This window comes from Dermacentor andersoni, chromosome 7, assembly GCF_023375885.2.
Source record: "Dermacentor andersoni chromosome 7, qqDerAnde1_hic_scaffold, whole genome shotgun sequence".
NCBI classification, from domain to species: domain Eukaryota; kingdom Metazoa; phylum Arthropoda; class Arachnida; order Ixodida; family Ixodidae; genus Dermacentor; species Dermacentor andersoni.
The window spans coordinates 179,661,398-179,671,573 of NC_092820.1; the positions used below are offsets into that span (position 1 = coordinate 179,661,398).

Below are 10,176 nucleotides of genomic sequence, written 5' to 3' on the forward strand. Positions count from 1 at the left end.
ATCATTCCATCCAAACATACGTTGCTGTGGATTGTCTCAGAACGCATATCCGTCATATGCCGGATATCCGTCAGGGACGCATATCCGTCATATGCGTCCCTGATCATCACTTGGCGTTCTTGCCATCGCAGATGCCGCGTGCAACGTTTTCTGAAGTTATAATCACCCATACACAGTGTCTTCCATTAGGATACATACCAGCAGCAAGGCCTTCATCACCCTTGTGATGTCTCCAACAGCCTCAGGTGCGCCTAAGTATTCCGGGTGTAGAGAAGGCCAATCACCCAACAATAGCTCCGAAACAGATGACGCTGCTATTAATCAGACATACAGGTACCGATTGCACATCTATAATGATGGTTCGGTCTCGCCTACCAGCTCTTCAGGTGCCATTCTCACTCCGGCTACGAAAACCACAATCAAATTCAAACTGTCCCTCATGACAACATCAACGGCGGCAGAGCTTGCTGTCCTGCGTGCTGCTGTCAAATATCTCCTGCAAGAGACGCCTCAGAAATTGGTCATCTTTTGCGACTCTAATACCCCTGTCACACGGGCACCCGCGAACTCCGTTGAACATGAAACTCCCTAATGGAGATTGACGGTAATGGAGTTGCGGCCGTGCTACACGGCACAGCGCGAGCTTTCGACGGCCGCCGCACGGGGTACAAACGGCGCTGCTGCGCTTACTTCCGCGTGCAACTGTTCACATATACGGTCGCCGTTAAAGTAATCTATGTGCATTTTTTTAACGCAGTGTGTAATAATATAAAATCACAGCGAGAAACTTTGCGGTACGTTACCGCAAGACTTTTGTTGTCCAAGCATAGCGAAGTTGCAAGCGATGCTGGCCACACTGCGCTCTTGCTTTCGTGCGTGGGCAGAGCGGGTCACGTTGTTGGGTCGGTGCGCTTCGAGTTGTGATTCCGCTGTGTAATCGCGCGTGTCTGTGTGTTCGCGGTGCGCCGGGATCGCTCATGGTGCGTGTCACCCGGAGAATTTTACCCGTACGGCTTGAACGATACGTGCGGCTCCCGTGCATATAAAAACAAACAAAATGGCGGAACGACGTTTCCCAATGCAGCGTGGCGAAGTATTGGTGTAGAGAGTACAGGTGCTGATGCCCTTAAAAACAAATTAAAACTTCCATTATGTGGCATATATCCAAAAGCAAAAAAAAATAATAATGCTTAATTTGTAAATGAACCAGTTACGACGATTTTACTAGCGTAGTTTTCTGCAGAACTGTAGCTGCCTGTGAACGAGAGTACTCCATCCAACCGTAATGGTCATTGCCGAACTCCCTTCGCCCAAAATCTCCATTTAACTTCCTTGGCGCAAGGGAGACCGTGTGACACGGAGCGCAACTCCATTGGCGTAAAGACGAAGGAGTTCAACGGAGTTCGCGGGTGCCCGTGTGACAGGGGTATTAGGCAACACTTAGGGATCTGCATTTTGCCCTGTATCATAGGACTCATGAGTAGCCGACAAATGAAACAAGAGATGACCATCAAGATACCGCTTAAGGGCGTGAAATTATATCCCAGCGGCTACCTGGACATACCGGCATTGCTGGTAATGACCTCGCCGACGAAGCCGTCCGGTCTGCTCATCTGGATGCCCGGCCAGTTCCAAACCCCTTATCAAGAACCGACGCTGCAAGAAAGCTTCATATTGTGGCTAAAGCTATGACACATAAATACTGGTCTTCTCCCAACCTCCCGAAATGTCATCTTCGTAGGCTGGATTCATTATTAAAGCTACAAGTGCCATCGAAAATTTCCCGCTCTGAGGCGACAGTTTCGTGCCGCCTCTGGCTCGGGGTGGCATTTACGAATGCCTACTCGTTCCGCATTGGAATGGGGGATACGCTCATGTGCTGCTCTTGCGGAACCACAGAAACGATTGAACGCATCCTATCTATCTGTCCCCAATACGACGTCGAGCGCGAAGTTCTCCGGACAGCACTCAACCAGCTAGACTCTAGGCCTTTTTCCGTAATGAAGATCCTTCAACCCTGGCCGTACGCGTCGATGGCACATAAAGCCACGAAATCGCTCTTGAAAGGCCTCAAGTCGACAGGTCTTGGAAACTGTGTGTAGACTCGGTGCGAACCTTCAACTGTGCGCGAAACTGTGCTCTATCTCCTCTGTCTCTCTCTTCATCCCCATATCCCCTTCCCCCAGTGCAGGGTAGCAAACCGGACGTGCCCCTGGTCAACCTCCCTGCCTTTCCTGTCTTCTCTCTCTCTCTCCAACAAAAATGGGAAGACCACGCATTGTGCGCACGGTCGAATAACAAGCCGAGTACGGGAGAGGCATCGACAGCGGAGACGCGACTGTAACCAACGGCAACGCGCCCGTGCGAAATCGGAGAACATGACCAGTGACTTTGCCTCCGAAGAACGTCAGTGAGAGCAGACGCGAGAGTCTAATTGTCGGCGTCGAGCGCAAGCTACCGATGAAGACTGCGCATTGGCGGCAGCGTCAAGCTAGGACGTTCGAGTGTCCGTCGAAGCGGCAGAAGCAGGTTCGCTGGCTAATCCGCCACCATGCATATGAATGGTGCGGCGCGAAATTATTTTTAAGTGTGCAAGCGCGCCCGCGCCGCTTCCTGCAACAGTACGAATGCCTGGACGACTAGTGAGCATACTTGCTGACATTCTGAGCTGTTTCTTACGTTGCTGTGACGATGTGAGCTCTCGTTTCACCAACCATGGGCGTCTCGTGTATGCCGCCGATTTATGACATCTCGTGTATGAACGTAGGATTTGCAGTATTAATCAAAGAAGAAAGTATACAGTTTGTTCGAAAGGTGTTGTGTACAAGATTCCCCTGAAATGCGGTCGGTCTTATATATAGCAGACAGGTATAGATGTCTCAATGTTAGATTACAAGAACACGGCAATAAAGTGCGCAAAGGGCGGGATGGGTTTCTAGGTGTCCATTGCGCACAATGCGGCTGTATCCCGATTTTTGAAGAAACCACTATCTTAGCTAGGCATTCTAATGAATGCACTAGAATATATCATTGAAGTAGCAGCGATTGCCGAAGGTGACTCAGTTAGTAAGCCGTCAATTGCATTAACAGATAAAGAATTGGCTTTTCTGAGGTCGCACATGCCCTCTCATTCATTTTAGGCGGAGGTCATGGTTCCTTTGAATTTTGAATGCATACTCATGACGGTTTGATACTTGGTAGGGGGCGCTTTTGTCTTGGTGTCTCAGTATATATGCGTGTTACTCAAAATAAAAATCAATTGGAAGTCAGCGCTTGCCTTTGTCATTCTTTTGATCCCTTGTCTATGTATCCGCTGTAAGTGATGTTTGAAACAATGGAATACCAACTAGCCCGTACCCAAACCTTGATTCGTCTATGAGACCGGGACCTAGTGCGCGGTTCTTAATTACACGGGCGCGGCGCGCAAACATTGCACGCAGTTCGAAGAGCCTGTCGTGAACTGAGGGGTCGCATCGGAGCGCGAAAACCAGAGGACCAGCGTAGCAACGGACTGCACTATAAAACAAGTTTCCCTGGTTTTACGGCAAATCTGCTCGTACTGCGTGACCGAAAGGTTTTCCGTGAATACTGAACGGTCATTTACGTAGAACGGACAGCCGTAAAAGAGATCGTAATACAAAATACGAGTGCTTTCGTATCTATAAAATGGAAGACTCTGTATCCTGAATCTGTAGTATAACCGTTATAGTACAGGTGACTCCCATATTCAGAAAACGAAACACTCTGTATGCTGAATCTACTATACTATATCCGTTAAAGTACAGGTGCTTCCCGTATTTTGTCTTACAGAGCATATTCATTGTTTGGAGAATGTACTATGGGGGAAAAATTGCCCAGGATGCGCGAGCATCGACCGAATTTTACTCGTGCTCTATCTGTTGGGATAAGCCGCGCTAACGTGTTCGGAATGTGCGTTGTAAGACTTCAGACGTTGTTGCAGGGAGGAACTTCCCACCGATGGCAAATAGTTGTACGAGTTGGGGTCGGGCATGAAATATGTCGTAGCTGGCCCATGCCGTCGTTCAACTTACGCACGCTTGGGGCGTGGTTGTAGAGAGGAACTTGCTCCCATCGAGAACTAGGAGTACGGGATTTATTTACAGTACTTACATTACGGCAGCAGATACATTTCAACAGTCTAGCATGACTCCCGAACGGAGCCCGAAAGTTGAAGCACCAAGCCCGAAGCACACAGAACACAGCACGACTAGCAGCCGACAAAACGACTGCTTAAAAACCCTCTGTCCTCCCTATATCCCTAGGTTAGAGAAAACTGCCGTTCAACCTTCGTCCAATGGGAGCGTCCAACTTCATCGTAGTCGACCGGCCTTTGAAGGGGAGGGTTCAAACACTCACTTCCGCACTTTGGTTTCACTGAACACACTGAGGTGCGCGGGTCCTCGTAGACAGGGGTTTATATGCTTGACCCAAACAGGCGCCTCTTGATTGCAGAGCGGAATCCTCAGGTAGCCGCCACGACTGTCAGGAGACTGTGACGAATTCGGGGGCCCGTGAAAACGCACCGCAAAACATCCTTTTCCAGGAGTTCTCTTGTTCCGTGTAGACCGCGAAGGCGACAGCGAATCAAGTAATGCTCGGTCCGCGGAACGTGGCTATCCTTGCTGGCGTCGCCGACTCTCGGAAGGAGGTACATGGTTGGTTAACGTTGTTGGCGTCGCCGGTTCTCTGAAGGAGATGCATGGTCGGTTAACCTAGCTGGCGCCGCTGGTTCTCTGAATGAGGCGCATTGTTGACTCCCCAAAACGGCTCGTCGCAGCGGGCCGGGAAGGGTTTGTAGGTCGCTTCTCCGAAGGAAGTCACCCCCGCAGGTCGATCGAAACAACTGCAGCGGGCTGGGAAAGGCTTGCAGGTCAGTACACCTGCAGGCCGATCGTAACAGCGTACGTGACCCACTGTTTCCAGCGGTCTTGAGCGTAGAGATGCAATTTGGTCGACGCTCGCACTTCCAGTGTACTTTTGTCCATGATAGTACATATCCTTTAATGCAAATGTCATGAAGACAGAGCTCATAGCCGAAGCAGCAGGTCACCATTGAGAAAATTGTCTTACCAACACACTGACATAGCTGAAATGATAATACACTTTGCACTTTGTGATATGAATGTATTGCATAGCATATATACAAAAAAGGGCAAAATTTCAGTCCAAGTTCTTTAGATCACAGAATCAACTTTGTTGTCTTCAACCACTCGTCTTGCACTCTCTCCTGGGGAAAGTTGTTCTTGACCCCAAACGCCTTGCAAGGAAAGGCTTGCTGCTGTTAGCAGAAACAAATAGTATTCGTGAATTTCTATCCTAAAGAAAGCGGCAAAAAAGGATAATCACAGAACACAACAAAGCAGTAACTTATGTGTTAAAAAACATGTACGCAGACCAATATTGTTGGAACAAGGGATGTTGCTGTTGCCGACATTTCAACAAAGGTTCTTGTCATCAGGGTAGCAACTGTTTTCCTTGGCAGCGTTTATTTGTGCATAGCTCACTGGCCCCTACCCTCATTCGGGGAGGAGAAGCTGGTGCATATAATATGGCAAGATAAACCCAAGTGTTGAAATAAAGGCAGGAAGGGTGTGCTTAGCAGTGGTGATCGTGACGGAGCGGGTAGGGGCACCGCGATGAGTTGTTGCAGAGAGTATGGGTGACCAAAACAGAAAACAATGTACACATGTAAACAATCATTAATCCAGTAGACCTAGTATTCCCGGAAGTCAAAATAAGTATTCAGATAAACTGTTTGCACATTTGGAAAAAAGCAACGAAGAATTAAGGAAAGTAAATTTTGTATTTAGATGCATCTGGTAAGATAAGTGGAAATGGTGAATGAAGGCACATTATGAAGACACATTTTGTTGAAAGCCGATGAGGAACAAATATATTGACCGAACATTAAAAAGTAAGGACATCAAAATTAAACCGAATATGACCATAAAACAGTAAAGAACGGCCTGTGAAAAAAGAATGGGATGGGCAATATGATAACCAGGTGAAAGATTGCGAAACGTTGAGTGCTGTATATATTCGTGCCGCTGTTGATGGCTTCAAGTTTGTCTTCCTGTGGAACCTTTGTCTCAATTGAACAAGGAAATGGGTCATTTTTTAAACAAGTCTAAGTTCAAATGCTATTGAAAGCTTCAGCGTTATTATAATGGAATAAAATGTTATGGGCAGGTCTCCTGGTTGGGCATTCATTCAGCAGTAATATCCACAGGTGTAAGCTCAATATTTAATGGTCTAAATGGACCTTAGCTCCTGGCAAAACATCAGCTGGTCTTTTTTTTTTTTCAACACAGATGCCTACATATTATATATTATGGCAGGAGCGCTAGCCAACTGCATTATACTTGTTGCCACAACCAAAGTGAAGTTTGGTAACAGTGAGTGGAAGAAACAAACAGCATTCCACAATACTGACTGAAGTCATCCGGAAAAGTTGCTAAAATTATTGCACCCCCCACCCCTCCATACACACAATAATTATACACCACACTGACTCTCATGATGTCGATCATGCTATTATAACACTAGGCATCAAGTGAGGAGAATTAGGGGATAAGAGGGCACAACTCTTTTTGTTAGAACATCAAACGTTCATTGCATTAATGCTACATTCCAACTAACAAAGGAGTAACTGGTTTGTGCGATGGTGACCGATGCATACGAACGCTCATGACATTCTGTGCAGCAGAACGTTGGCGATGAGGTGTTATGCGCACAAATGCACTCTTTCATGCAAATTGACATCCTGCAGTTAAACCTTGTGCAGACGTGCCAACCTTCAAGTTTGAAAAAACACCACAGTGGAAGGCAAAGAGCGCTGAATTCGTTGAAAATTCCAAAAAATTATTCGTTATGTTTACTGTTCGTTAAAGATTCACAGACTGTTCTCTACAGGTGCTGTAAACAGGCACCCTGCTTTTACAGTCGTAGCAAGTGATCTGTGGCGCAGACAAGGAGACATGCTTATGAAGTTTATGCAAGAGTATATATACCCTACAACTTACACCCTGCTTCACATTCCAGTCTGGTATAGGAGGAAGATGAAAAAACGCTATTTCCTGGCGGGGGATTAATACTCCAGGGTAGAGGAAACATGTGCAACCTAACCATGGCTGTTGCCGATGCCTGTGTACTAGTAGTTACATATAATATGGCAGTTACAATTGTATTTCCACAAGCTGTAGTTACTGCAAGGTGCTGCCATTTACCGGAACACAGCTGGAATACATTCAGGGCAAATTAAACCTCTCTAATGAATTTATCTCATATGACACGATCGGAATGCAATATTCTGCAAATAAGTGAAGCACTATATGCCATCCCATATAATGAAACACCTTTGGAGAACCTGAATCGTCACCTGGGCCATGATGAGGTGAAGAGTGAATTAGTGCACCTGTATAGCCTAAAGCTTTGGAGAGCGCATTTAGTATCACTTGTGAAGGTTTCTAATTTAAACTTCACGCAGTAAAAGCCTCTATGCAGTTTTGCGAAACGCAACTGCCCCTCCCCCTTTTTTGTTATTTAAATGACACGTAGGGCCATAACATGTACACTATGATCATGTGCACGGAAATCATGTACAAGGTTTCTTGTGAATAATGTAAATTTGCTTGTACGGGAGAAACGGAGAATTTAAACAGGTGAATTATGTAGCATAAGAATGATATCAGCAAGAAGCTAGCATCAAGAAGCACTGTATCAGGAAGCACTGTCGCTAGACACGCATCGACTATCAAAGATAAGAATTATTGGGATGATTTAAAATTCTATATCTAAACTCTGATTATTCAGTCTCCTATCAGCACCTTCACCAAAAACGTTCATACTTATTATCCTATCTACACCAAATCATCCTGGCCGATATTCAAGCCTTCATAAGCTACCTTTTTCACTGCTAATTCTCTGCGGGAAAGAGGTGTCCATATGAAGACCATACTATCCATTTATTTCCAGTTTTTTTGTTACATAAGGGAAGCATTTCACACTTAACCTGCATTGAGATTGAGCAAGTTCTATGTTTGAAGCTGTTGATTCTCTTTCCCCTTGCGATCTTTGACCCACCTAGTTGGCTAAGTAGGCAGAAAAACTGCAGGAGAAAGGTGGTGGCGCCGAATTAGACTTGTGCCCCAGGGAACCTTTTCACGGTCGCTGGAGGAACTGCTTGGGGTCTTGGCTTCTGTGGTCAACTGCTGTGGCTTCGGCGTCTTTCTTGAGGGCCATGGCCATGTCTAAATAACTTTGCTTCCACAGCCTGCATAAAAAAGGATAATATTCTGAGGTACGCCTTCTTCTTAAAAGAACCCATTTAAGTTGTATGCGTAGCTTTGCGACACAAAATTGCCGCGTGACCGGCCGCTCAAATCACTTTACATGTATTCGCGGGCTTCTTTCTTGGAAAACACTTTTATGTAGCACACAATGAGCAAGAGAAAGCTGTATCGGGAGGTTTTCATGTTGCTCTACAATTTTCTCATCGACACTTTTCATCTTATTACATTTGAGAAGTTTATTAACTAATTAAGTGTAATGATGTTATTCAGCAGAATGCAAAAAATAATCTGAGTATCTCCAAGCGACAGCAAACATTACCTTGGTACTGTCTTGCTACATGGCACTGACTTATTTCTAAATCTTGGTGCATGATAGTTGGGACACCCCGTGGATCAAAAAACAATATTAAAATTTTCGTAATCATGTCATGCATGTTATTGGTGGATATGACTGCTTCAAGTGATTCTTTTCGTAAGGTGGAAGCAGTTTTGAAGTTAAATTATTTCGCAGCAAGGGCGTGCAATCCATAAAATCAAGCCAAAAGGTAAATTTGTGTTCACTGTTCAAATGTTTAACTAAGAAGCTGTAGAAAAAAAAACGGGCAAGCTCGCAGGAGGTTTGAAACAGCGAAGCTGGTCGATTAGGGGCTTTTCCGGCTACTGCTAGGTTGTAACTTGGCTGCCGCTAGATTGAAACTTGGCTTCAAGTAGTTTTCACCAATTATTAGCCCCTATGATCGACCAGCTCGCGCGACCGAGTGTGAGCATGCCCGTTTATTGAACGACGTAGACTCATCAACGTGAATCAACGTAGACTCATCAATGCTGAACTGCGGACAGTTTCTCGACAGGTCCTACACAGCCGCATCTCGTCGAGGTCGCTGGCCTCCGGGAAGATGTCTCGCAGCACACACATGCCTTATGCACGTTTCTCGACAGACCGAACCGTGTTGAGCGTCGATAGGTTCGAATCAAACCGCCGTTGATCGCATACTCGGTTGGATTGTCCAAACTCCAACGAGAGGAACTCACGTTGAAACCAAGCGTTGGAACCGCTGGCTGAAGCGCGGGCTCGGCATCACTCGTACTCGGCCTCCCACATTGCAGGGTCTTGGAATAAGCGTCGATGCTTGGCTCTCTCTCGACTGGCGTATTCCGAGTCTTCGCGTAGTCGCCAGCTCTTGGCTTCATCCTCTCTGGCCAAGTAGTGTTGCAATCGCACCGCTGGCACGAGTTGTTGGAATCTCAGCGCTGACACCCGTTGTTGCAAATGGGTCGCAAGCCCCAAGGGTAGCGTTGGCCTGGCGGCCTGGGGCACAACTGGAAGCATCCGAAGATCCCGGCAAAGCATGAGTCGACTGGTAACAGAACAACTTGTTTATTCTAGCATCGCAAAAGAGCGGGCGGTCAGGTCGACCGAAGTGGAGAGACGGGAGAGCACGTAACTCAACGGAAGAAATCGGAGCCTCTCTCTTGGCGTCCGGGGGCAGCTGCTTTTATACTCTCGCAGTTGAGGGGAAGGAGGAACGCCTCGTCAGAGACGCACGTGATGCGGGCACGGACAGGCTGAGAGACATGTTGAGACGAGTGTAGTGACGCATCCGCCGAGCCGGCGCCGGTCAGACCTCCTCGCTTCACACTTGGGGAGCTCCTCTCCACGGCTGCCGCGCTTTGACAAGCGTGGGCACCACCATGCACACACACACACACGCACACTTGAAGACACGTGGCACTGAAACATGCCGGGACGCGCGTGGCGGGGAGGCGTATCGGCGGCGCTGAACGGGCCAAAATGTCCGCCGCTTTGAACGAACCCCGGCGTCCGTTGCATCCGCGCCGGCTATACCGCGCGTCGTATGCGAAA

General features: G+C 47.2%; 1 protein-coding gene across 2 annotated transcripts in view; it reads left to right on the top strand.

The window, feature by feature from the left end:
- Positions 1-10,176, top strand: part of LOC126533193 (uncharacterized) — a 344,485-nt gene that overhangs the window by 17,984 nt on the left and 316,325 nt on the right. The gene's annotated exons all lie outside the window — the stretch shown is intronic.